The sequence below is a fragment of the Panthera uncia genome, unplaced genomic scaffold, assembly GCF_023721935.1.
Source record: "Panthera uncia isolate 11264 unplaced genomic scaffold, Puncia_PCG_1.0 HiC_scaffold_1781, whole genome shotgun sequence".
Lineage (NCBI taxonomy): Eukaryota > Metazoa > Chordata > Mammalia > Carnivora > Felidae > Panthera > Panthera uncia.
This window is the reverse complement of record NW_026058450.1, coordinates 21,531-32,546: the sequence shown is the minus strand read 5'-3', so window position 1 is coordinate 32,546 and position 11,016 is coordinate 21,531. Positions and strand designations below refer to the sequence as shown.

General features: G+C 40.7%; 1 long non-coding RNA gene across 1 annotated transcript; it reads left to right on the top strand.

Annotated features, from left to right (window-relative positions):
- The first annotated feature begins 2,015 nt into the window (after positions 1-2,015).
- Positions 2,016-6,761, top strand: LOC125917389 (uncharacterized). Its single transcript, XR_007456176.1, has 3 exons — positions 2,016-2,114; positions 2,678-2,715; positions 6,453-6,761. It is a non-coding gene; the product is annotated as an uncharacterized LOC125917389 (long non-coding RNA).
- Positions 6,762-11,016: the final 4,255 nt, after the last annotated feature.

Genomic DNA, 11,016 nt, shown 5'->3' with positions numbered 1-11,016 from the left:
GACACTCTGGGAGGTAACAGGTACAATCACCGTGATTGTACTGATAATATCAAAGGGGTTAGCATATGTCGAAGCTCATAAAATTGTACACATTAAATATGTGAAGTTCTTTGTATACAACTTATATTACAATAAAGCTGTTACAGGGAAAAGGACTTAAGTCTCATACCCTCTGCAGTAGCAACAGATGAAGGAAACATTATCCTCAGTGTTTCAATTTTGTGCTTTACTACCATGATTTCTGAGCCCCCAGCAAAAGTACTAAATCCGGAAAAAACCTTGGTATTCTAACATAGGGAAACAACCGGAGGTCTTAATGCCATACAGTCTACCTTGCAGCTGTGAGGACTATGGGCAAATGCCAAGCACTGAAATATTCTAAGACAGATGAGCAGAATGGAAAGATATTAGAGGCGAGAAAAAATAATCATTTTAATGACATCCAGTTATAATTAAATAATACAGAACCAAAACTGAGCATTTTTTTGTTACGCCTTCTATGAGTAATGTTTGTACTTTGAAACTTCTAAAATATTTAAGGCAAGAAGAAATGAAACGCATGGCAACCAGTTAAGGTCATACATTTAGGACAAAAATGATAAAATATTAAAATGAAGGAAATAAATGTTCTCACCGAAATACTGAGATTCTGTGGAGATGAATTATTCAAAGTAGGAAACACACGTGACCTCCAATCTATTATATAACGGGGGGAAAGGGTAGTAAAGATCAAGTGTAGAACAATGCCAAGAGATGAGGGAATGGCAGCAGGTGGTGCTTCATAATATTCTGACTTCATGCTTAGATTCAAGGGAAGGGACTACAAAGAAAGAAGTGGTGTGGATGGATAGTGTGGAATGAAGTGAGAAGTGTAGATACTGGGGGCTGGAAAATAGTCAGCAGTCAGGACCCCTCAGTGGTTGGCGTAGAGCAGGTTATGTTGCAGTAATAAACACCGTCTAGTCTCAAGGCCTAAAACAACACTGCTTGAGTTCTTGTTCACAGTAGGTGTCTACCATGAGTTGGTAAAGATCTCCGTTCCCCAGTTACTTAGGGAATGAGTTTCAAGTTTCAAGGTGGCCAGTGGTGCAGCCACTATACTATCTTGAACTTTGCCGATTTCTGTTCCAGAAGAAGTGAGAGCCCAGGGTTTCAGATCTTATGAAATGCTAAGGTCCAGAAGTGACACATGTTACTTTTGCTCACAGCTTCCTGGCTAGGACTACGGCGAGGGGATCAGAAAGTACAATCTTACCCTGTTCTCAGAAGTGAAGAAGGAACAAAAAGATTTGGAGAACAACTCTGGTGATTCTCATATAGCTGGACATGGCACTTGTTAGAAGAAAAGCCTGTTTGCCTGGCTGGGGGCTTCATACACCTTTGGTCATAAGAAAAAGCTCTTGACCCCAGCACTTATCATGAGCAGAACACTCATGGCTAGGATGTTCATAAACTCAGGGTGACTATACAGACAGGATTTTAGCTTTAATTTTAGTACTATTGCCATAAATGTAATGGAAATCCAATAGACTATGGGCACAGGCAAGGGCCTCAACAATTATCTAGCCTCAGGGTCTTGAACTCAAATGGCTACAGGATTAAGGCAGGTAATGTTAGTGAATGGAAAGGGCCAGGAGTCATACGAGAGAGCATGACGGGGACAGGGTGACAGAAAGGACACCTTCTGTCTCAAGGGAGCAGCTGCTTCTCAGCACCAGCTCATTGTTTTCAGGACGGATTGTGAGGTGAATGTTGCCTGACTTTCTGATTTTTTAAGAGGAGCTTGAGACCCATTTTTTTAATGTGGAATTTTATGATTTTTGAACATTGATTATAAATTTCAAAATTTCATGACACCATTTGGAACTAACAAACAGGACTAGAGTCCATGGTCTACCAGTTTGTGGCAACTATTTAGCCAGTGTTTTCTACCCCCTGCAAAGAGGCAGTGGCACAGTCCTTTGTTAGGTCAAAATTGAACTCAGAAACCCCATTTGTAGAGTGGATGTGTCTGGACAAGTGGAAACAGAGTAAAGGTCTGGACCCTAAAATTCACAGTTCTTTTCATTCTTCTCCCAGGACTCAAGAAGCACAGTTTGGAAACCAAGAAATGAGTGAGAACCTCTCCTTTTGCCAGTGACGCTTCAGACTGGGCTGGAGGTCAGGGGTCTCTCAGTCTGGTTCCCCTCTAGAGTAAGAGAAGCCTGTGGAGAGTGTTCACCAAAGGTGCTGACCAAAAGTGCCCATTGGAGCTCTCTGTTTATTTACAGATTCACTGGGGTATTTGCTAGACATTATTTCACTTGGCAAGGTCATCACCACCCTTACCATCATGAAATGTGTCCTGAGAACACTCTTGTGTAGGACACTCTGCTGGCAACGGGTGAGGCAAACTGGGCAGGTGCTCCCTTCTCCAAGGGACCATTTCCTAGGATGCACATTTCCTTCTTGGTGAGCCCAGAAGCAAACACCCAGGTGCTGTCCTACAGAGAAGAGCAATTAATAAATTAAGATGAGTAACATATTGTGGAGCATTAGTGCAGGTGTTCTTTGTGTAGTAGGACATGGAGAGTGGGAGCACTATGACAGACTTGGTGGCAGGAGTGGGAAGGAGTTACATGGAATCATCGGTGTAGGAGAGTTTTAATAACTTAATAATTATGATTACTTTACAAAGAATTCCCTGTATCTGCAGCCAGACTTTCAGGTCTAGAGGTATGTATATATCTATATGGCACGTAAATGTGATACATCTATCTATCTATCTATCTATCTATCTTACACACATATATATAATTTTCCCAATGGGTTTTCTTTTCTTTTTATTTTTTAAAATTTTTTTAACATTTATTTATTATTGAGAGACAGAGAGAGATAGAGCACAAGCAGGGGAGGGGCACAGAGAAGCGGGGAGATACAGAATCCGAAGCAGGCTCCAGGCTCTGAGCTGTCAGCACAGAGCCCGATGCAGGGCTCAAACTCACAAACTGAGAGATCATGACCTGAGCCAAAGTCAGATGCTTAACTGACTGAGCCACCCAGGTACCCTGCAATGGTTTTTTTTTTTTTTTTTTTTTAAATAGAAGATATATGGGACACCTGGTTGTCTCAGTCAGCTGGGAGTTCGACTTTGGCTCAGGTCATGATTTCATGCTTTGTGAATTCAAGACTTGCGTCAGACTCTGTGCTTGACAGCTCAGAGCCTGGAGTCTACTTTAGATTCTGTGTTCCCCTCTCTCTCTTCTCCTCCTCCACTAGCACTCTGTGTGTCTCTCTCTCTCAAAATTAAACATTAAAAAATTTTTTTAATGAAAAAAAACCTAGAAGATACACAAGTTATTTTTTAAATTCACTTATGAATATGTGCATGGAAAAAAAACAACTCACCAGTCACCTAGTCCAGCAGTCAGCCAGTTATGGCCTGTGGGCAAAATTCAGTCTACTACCTGTTTTTGTATATAAAGGTTTACTGGAACAGAGTCATGTCCATTCACTTCTGCTCTGTTAACAGTTGCTTTCATGCTATAGCGGCAGAACTGAGTACCTACAACACTGACTGCATGGCCCACAAAGTCCAAATATTTACTGTCCAACCCTTTACAGAATACGTTTGCCTACCTCTTACCTCCTCCCACCAACCAAAGATTATCAAAATTATTATTTGGCCTATTTCTTCTAAGTTTTTTATGTACACACATACACTGGGAAAAAAATTCTATTCTATATTAGTGCCCTTGAATTTTACGCTTTCTGCAAATGATGGAAATATTCTATATCTGCACTGTCCAAACCGATAGCTATTAAGTACTTGAAATATGCCTCATGCAACTGAGGAACTAGAGTTTGAATTTTATTTAATTATAACTAATTAAAATTTAAATGGCCATGTGTGGCTAGCAGATACTACATGGAACAAAACTTTCTTGAAATATTTTTATTTGCTTAATATTTCATGATCATTAATTCAAATCATTACATATTCTTTGTAGAACCCCTAGTTACAACTGCATAATATTATAACGTATGGAGTGTCATCATTTACTTAACCAAGCCTCTTTCATTGAACCTTAGATTAATTCCAAGTTCTCACTATTGTAATCCAGTTCTCTGATGAACATAACTGGGCATCCGAATATTTACACATGTCTATGATTATTGATTTAGGATAAATTTCTAGATGCAGAACTGCTTGTTGTTGACTGTGCATAAATGATCAAACATACTGTTAAGTTTCTTGAAACATATCATCAAATTGCTAGAGACATCCTTTTACTTCACATACTTCTATGTCTATATTAAAGAATTATCTTGAAAATGCTCTTTCTTGTATATTCCATCTAAACTAAAGCATCCCTTTGGATTTCAAGGGGAAAAAACTGAGTAGGACACGTTGTGAAGACCCATTGTGTGCTGAGAGAGGTGGGGGCGGAGGGCAAATAGAGTGTTTTTCTCCTGAAGTTTTCTACACAGTTAAGTCTTCGGGCAACTTGATTAATGTGGGTAATCACTTCCGAGTTTAGTGCTGTGGACAAAGTCCTTAGCCTGTGGCAGATCTTGACATTGAAATATTCTTGCTTGGGGGTGATTAAGACTTAAATGAAGTTGTATGTGGGAAAGTCAAATTGGTACGCAAACGGGAAGGAGGAAATTAGCTCCTTTCCTTCGTCCACTTCTCATCCCTCAGGGTGGAAATGTTTAGAAATAGGCAACAGGGAAACAGAGGGATGGAAGAATAAGGAAGTTAGAGGTAAATAAGAGGCTCAGACACCAACTACAAGTGGTATAAACAATGGTCAAATGTTGTGAATCAGAGCAGGCTCTTCTGGTCAGAAAACCACGGGACTGGATTTTACTCTGCTATCTCATCACGTAACTGACTTTATCTCTCTGAGCCTCAATTTTCTCACGAGAATAATAATAGTACTTTATGTCTAAGGTTATTAAAAATAATCTATGTGAAAAATTCAGTGCAGGCCTTGACTCATATTTATAGCCTTTGCAAGGACAAGGGAGGCCAACAGTGGGATAAGGCTATCTTTCTCTCACACCTAAAGCCAGGGGCTGCCTCCTGCGGGTCCACCCACTCCTTCACTACAAGCCTCACCAACAATGGCGGGCCCTTGGCCTGGATAGCATATGGTTTGCTCAAAGAGAAAGGGCACATCTTGCAATGTGCTTCACCCAGGTGTTCCTGAAAGTCAAATAACCTGTCTTTAGGATGGCCGGGGCTCCTCGCTGCCATCAGGATGTGGAGTGGAGGTGGCTGTCCTCTTCCCTGCCTTAATAATTACTTTCTTCCTGATAACTGATCATAATGGGTCAGGTCAGACTCACCTGGGGCTGCCTATGTGTTTAGATGTTTCCCCTTAGTGTTTGTTCTTTGTTTTTTAAAACGTACCAGGTTTTTGTTTTTGTACTGTAAAGGGGCTCTCATCCCTACCAACAAACACCAACAAAACGAAGCAGCACTGTTGTAAAACTTCGAAAGAGAGCACATTCATTCCATCCGCGGACTTTCTGCTTCCTTAAAATAAACAAAGGCCAAAGGGATTGGGAACATGCCCAAAGGAAAGAATAAAGCCAGTGTGAAACACAGTCAAAAGCAGGCTCACCAGAATTATTACCGCAGGCCCCTGCCCCCCACCTGGCCACCACACACACGCTCCCTTTTTAGCCGATCTCACCGCACAGTACTAATGTTTCAGGAAAGGCTTGGGTGATTTTTCTTTAGGAAATAATGGTCAATGCTATTCATAAACTAGCCAAGCTCTAGCTGTCCCTTGACTTGGTAATACATTGTATTGGCAACGATGAGGTTACATAACCCAGACAACCTTGCTGTGGCCACAGAAAATCTTCTATCGCTCTGTTCAAGGCTCATAGTGCTGATATTTCCCCAACTCAACAGTGGTTGGGGAAAGCATGAACCAAATGTTTGAAGCAAAGAGAGGACCGCCATGCAGCTCCCATGAAAAGCAATTGCAACTCAATCTGAGTATTACAACAGTGGGTTTAATTACTAACAGGAGAAAGTTGACTTCTTCCGTGTGGAGGAGTTCAGAAAGTGAGTTAAAAGGTTACATTTTCATAAAGATGTATGTGGGTAGAGCATGCAAAACCAGTTCGTGCTTGCTTAAGAACAGAAACCCTGGCTGTAGATGCTCTTTCAAGTTCGAACATGGAGAACAGTGATCGATTTTGTCCCAAACTGTCTGCCTTCATGAAGCTTCTCCTGGGTCTACACTGGGAAGCAGCCACTGAGCTGCTTTTGTTGTCCTTATCCACCATGTCCCCCTACTCTATTTACCTAATATAGTTCCTGGCGAAACAATTAATACGTTCGCACATGAAACCAATTATGATAGAATTAAAGCTTTGCCTGCTCCTTTCTGCAAATTGAATTACTGAGACTCAGATTGAATTCTAAAAAATCTCTTCTTGAGTCATTCCAGGAGGAAAATGAATCACACGTGTTGTGAAGCTTCAGCATCATGGTGTCCTTATGTTGCCACATGCTCCTGGGTGAACCCGCATGACAGAAATCAGAAGATTGGAGCGGGGACCTCAGCTGGATCTTTATGAGAGGCTCCAGGGAGCACGGAACTCAAGAACATGACACAATTCGTCTTGCAGCTGAGATTCAGAGAATCTGAAGTTCACCGTTTGTACACTTGTTTAGTTATGCCTCCTTTGAGAAATTAAAACGTCTGTCATATTGTGGGCATTTGTGGGCTCCAAATCATAAAGTAGGCTGTCCATAATATTCTGAGTGGCTGTCTTTACATCATCCCTTTAAACTGGCAAGTCAACATTCATGTTGCTGAAGAAGTAGCTTTGGGAACTATTGTCCCGAATACAAACCAATGATGGAACGGACCAGTCCAATAGCATGGGGTGGTGGAAAACCTCAAATACTTGTTTTCAAAAACTATATATGAACTGAATGTGTGTGTGTGTGCGTGCTGGTAAGCATTAATAAGTTGGCATTGGGCAACACAATTAAAATTCACTTTATGAGAAGCACACATTACGTTAGGATTTTTTTCCCAATGGTGTTTCATAGCAGGATACTTTTATCCCGAATACAGTGAAACAGTGACAGTGAAATGCTACAGTTCTTGTTTGTAGAACCTATCAGGTCTGAGGCACCATGGGAGACACAAAATAATCAACCCCAGACCCCACCTTCAGGATATGTACAGCCTATTGGAAAAAAAACATTTTTCCCAATAACAGAGAGAACTAAAATACAGCCAGTTTCCCTATGCGCCATCAAAAATAGAAAGCTTATTCTGCTGGAACACATTAAAATTAGCTTAAAAATACATATAAGCAGATGCCAGCATCGTAAACTTAAAGTCTCATGAAACTGGAAGTCCCTTGTTCAAACGGACCAATAAACTGAGACAAAGAAAATATGAATGGCTTGCCCAGGGTTACATAGCTATTTACGGGCTCATATGGCACCAGAAACCAGCTTTTTAACCCTCTGATGGAGACTTCTGTGTATTCAGAGAGCACCAGACAGGGTTTCAGTGAGGCCCTTTCTGGCTCTAAAATTCAATGACTCTCTGAGGACTCTGTGACCATGCCACCACGCCAATTATTCCTTTTAGTAGATAAAATCACTCAGTTGAACAACAATAATTATTTCATTAAGATGGAGGAAATACCACATTTAATCACTAAAAATGACCTAATAGGGCAAATTTTTATATTTAGGGACACTTTTTACTGAAGTCCTTAACATATAGAGATTTTAGAGAATTCCTTAACAAGGAAAGCAAGTAGTCTATTATTTCAGAACATTTCACTGCCTCTTCACTTTGATTGTACCACTGAACACACATAGCAAACTGTACTGTCGCTTCCTTGCACTAAAGCATGTGTAAAAATTGCCCTATTTTTACACTGCTGTTCTAGTTGCTTCTAGGACTTATTTCCTTTTATTTGGAATGATGCTTTAAAGTGAGCATCTGATGTCAACATTGTCACCCACTGACAAACTACTGAGTTCTCTCTGAAGAACGCAAGGCAAAGGGAGCCCTCTCAAATCAACGTGTGATGCTTTGTCAGTATTTGCTATGTGTCCAGCCTCAAGTCAGGCCTGTGAGATAAAAAAAGAAAGTTTTTGCCCGTTTTTATCATATGTGGCCAGTTGCCTTTGCATTAACGTTCTCCCAGCCCTGCTTGCTAAGCCCTGGGAAGTAAGAAATTGTGTTAGAAGACAGCCATGATAGTGATAAAATGTGACATTTGTATAGATAGTACTCTGAAACTTTGTTTCAGTGCACTTTCCTACACAGTATCTCAATAACCCTAAGGTAGACAGAAAACAAATACTATTATGAGAAAACTGAGGCTCAGAAAATTTAAGTGACCTGCCTGAATTTGACAGAGGGCAGACCCAGAACTAAAATCCAGGTCATTGGAAGCCTGGTGTGGGGCCATTCTTCCACGGCAAGAAAGTGTATGTAAAGAGATTGCTCAGTTTCGAGGTACCTTAGGTGTGGGAAATATTTGTGTGTCTATCCCCTTGATGACTCCAGGAGGAGATCTCTGGTTTCCAGGTATCCCCAGCTGCTGATGTCTCATCTGTCATGGGTCTCGGCCACATCTTACCCTACAATGTTCGTGTACTTCCTTGCATTCTGGTCTGTCTTGTTGGTACTTTGATATGTCAATCACTGGCTACCTTATACCCCCAATTTCGATTTTTGGATAAATTGGAGAAAATTTTTAGAAAATTTTGGACTCAAGATTTTGAGCCTGACGCCCATAGTCTCAATCCCAAGCTATGCCTACATTTCTAAAAAGATCTCATTGGATTAGGAAAACAGTATCATTAGCATTTATTGGGCACCGAAAATGCTAGGCATTTTTCTAAGAACACTGAGTGTCCCCAGCAGGCTAAGGGGACAGAGACTGCAGGCAGTCTAACTCCAGAACCCACACTCTCAGATGTGATGGCACCATTGTCTCCCACGGTATACTTTCAAGTTTTGTGTAACACTAGCATTTAGAAATCTTTTCAATATTCTGGGATTCTGGGTTTTCTTCCCCTGCTGTGACATAAGCATAAACTAAGAACATACCTAATGAACAGCTGCAATTGATATTTTCATCTTCATTAGGGATTAAATATCAAAGAAATTGTTCTATTTAGCATGATTTATGATGTCCTAACTTTTCCAGTAGTTCATTTCAAACAGATTTTTTTTAAATAGTAGGAGAAAACATTACCATAGGAGTTTCTAAAAGTATATGTGGGAAATTAACTGCAAGTATTAAAGAGATCACTCACTCAGGATTAGCATTTATTTTTAACCCCCAAAGAGCAACAATTGGAGAAAATGTGACTATTTTTTTGTCTAATATATTTGGTGTACTTTCCTCTTTGAAAATAAGCCCATTAAAAAGGGGGTATAAGAGAAAAGCTTAGGTATCTCAAGATAAATTATACTAAAAGTTTTTTTTAAGAAACAATTTTATCAAGACAAGTTTGCATATTAAAGAAAACTACCACATGAACATATTAGGGGAGTGTAGCCATTAGGCATGTTTTTATTATGCAATAATTTATCCATGGACAGTTTATATTTCACATTCATATTATAGTATTTCTTCCCTGTCACTGGGAGTACTTAAGTAGAGTTGAATGAATGCTCATCCATCTGGAAAGTTCCAGAAGGGATTTTGCAGTGGGTAGGAAATTGAGTTATGTTGGACTACTGGGTCCCTTCTAATTTGAAGATTCTGTAATTTCCAGCTTAGACAACTGAAATAAGATCAATACTCCCATGGACCTCATTCGATGATGAAATGTCAGGCCCTAGTGGTGGTAGGCATATTGGGCTGTCCTGGGCTCTGGAGCCTGCCTGCCTGGTTTTGCCACTTGACTCCACCACTCACCAGCTGTGTGACCCCAGGACAGGTTATGTCCCCTGTCTGTACCTCGGTTTCTTCATCTGTAAAATCTGGGTACTTGTACCTACCTCACAGGATTGTTGTGAAGAATAAATGAGTGGATGGAGTAAAGGGTTTAGAACAGTCCCTGGCAGATGGTAAGCATAACATAATCTTAGTCACGCTATTATTTTCAAAGAACAATGGGGCTAGATTGTTCATTTTGAATGAACAATATTGTCTGGTCCTCCTTGTTGTTTCCGACATGAAACAAATGGCAGTGTATTCAGAGTTTAATTAAGGCGGGGTTAGGGCTCATATCTCGTGTGAAGTAAAGGAAATAAGGAAGAGAAGCTGAGAGGCAAAATGAGGGATTTTATTTAAAGGGAACAGAGAAATGTCTGATGTGCATGGAGAGAAATGAAAGTTCCATGGGCTTAGTGACATTGAGATCAAAAGTGCGATAGGACACGGAGAGAGAGCTTGTGATACATACTCTCGTCACACATACATACATATATGCTCACACACACTCACACACATGCATACACTCACACACTCACACATACACACACACTTTCTCTCTGTCATACACATATACACATACATGCACACACACGCTCCTTAGCAAACAGTTTGGGAATGACTGGTCTACTGTGTTTTAAGGTTTCCACGTTAGCACAAGTATTCGGTTCTAATATTGACCTATAGCTTCCGTGCAGTGGCTCATAGCCACGAATCTGCCCTGGGCTCCCACTACAGTACCAAAGCCTGGGTGAGGTGCCACGGAAGCTAAGACGATGTTGCCCGTGGTGCTCAGTCTAGAAGGAGCACCCAGAAGGCAAACACCCATAGATTTCACTCAGTGTGGCGAACGCTGTAGTCAACTTCTGTGAAGGACACTATGGGAGCTCAGAGGAGGCCACCTGACCCATCTTAGAGGGACAGGGAAGACTGCCAGAAGGTGAAAGCTTATTGGCTTATGAAGAAACTAAATCAAATCAAACTAAACAAAGCAAAATAAAGCCCCAAGAAAATTAGACTTCTGAAATGCTTTAATTCCCTCCATCAATTTTGAAATTTGACAGACTTGGTTCTGCTCCTTATTAG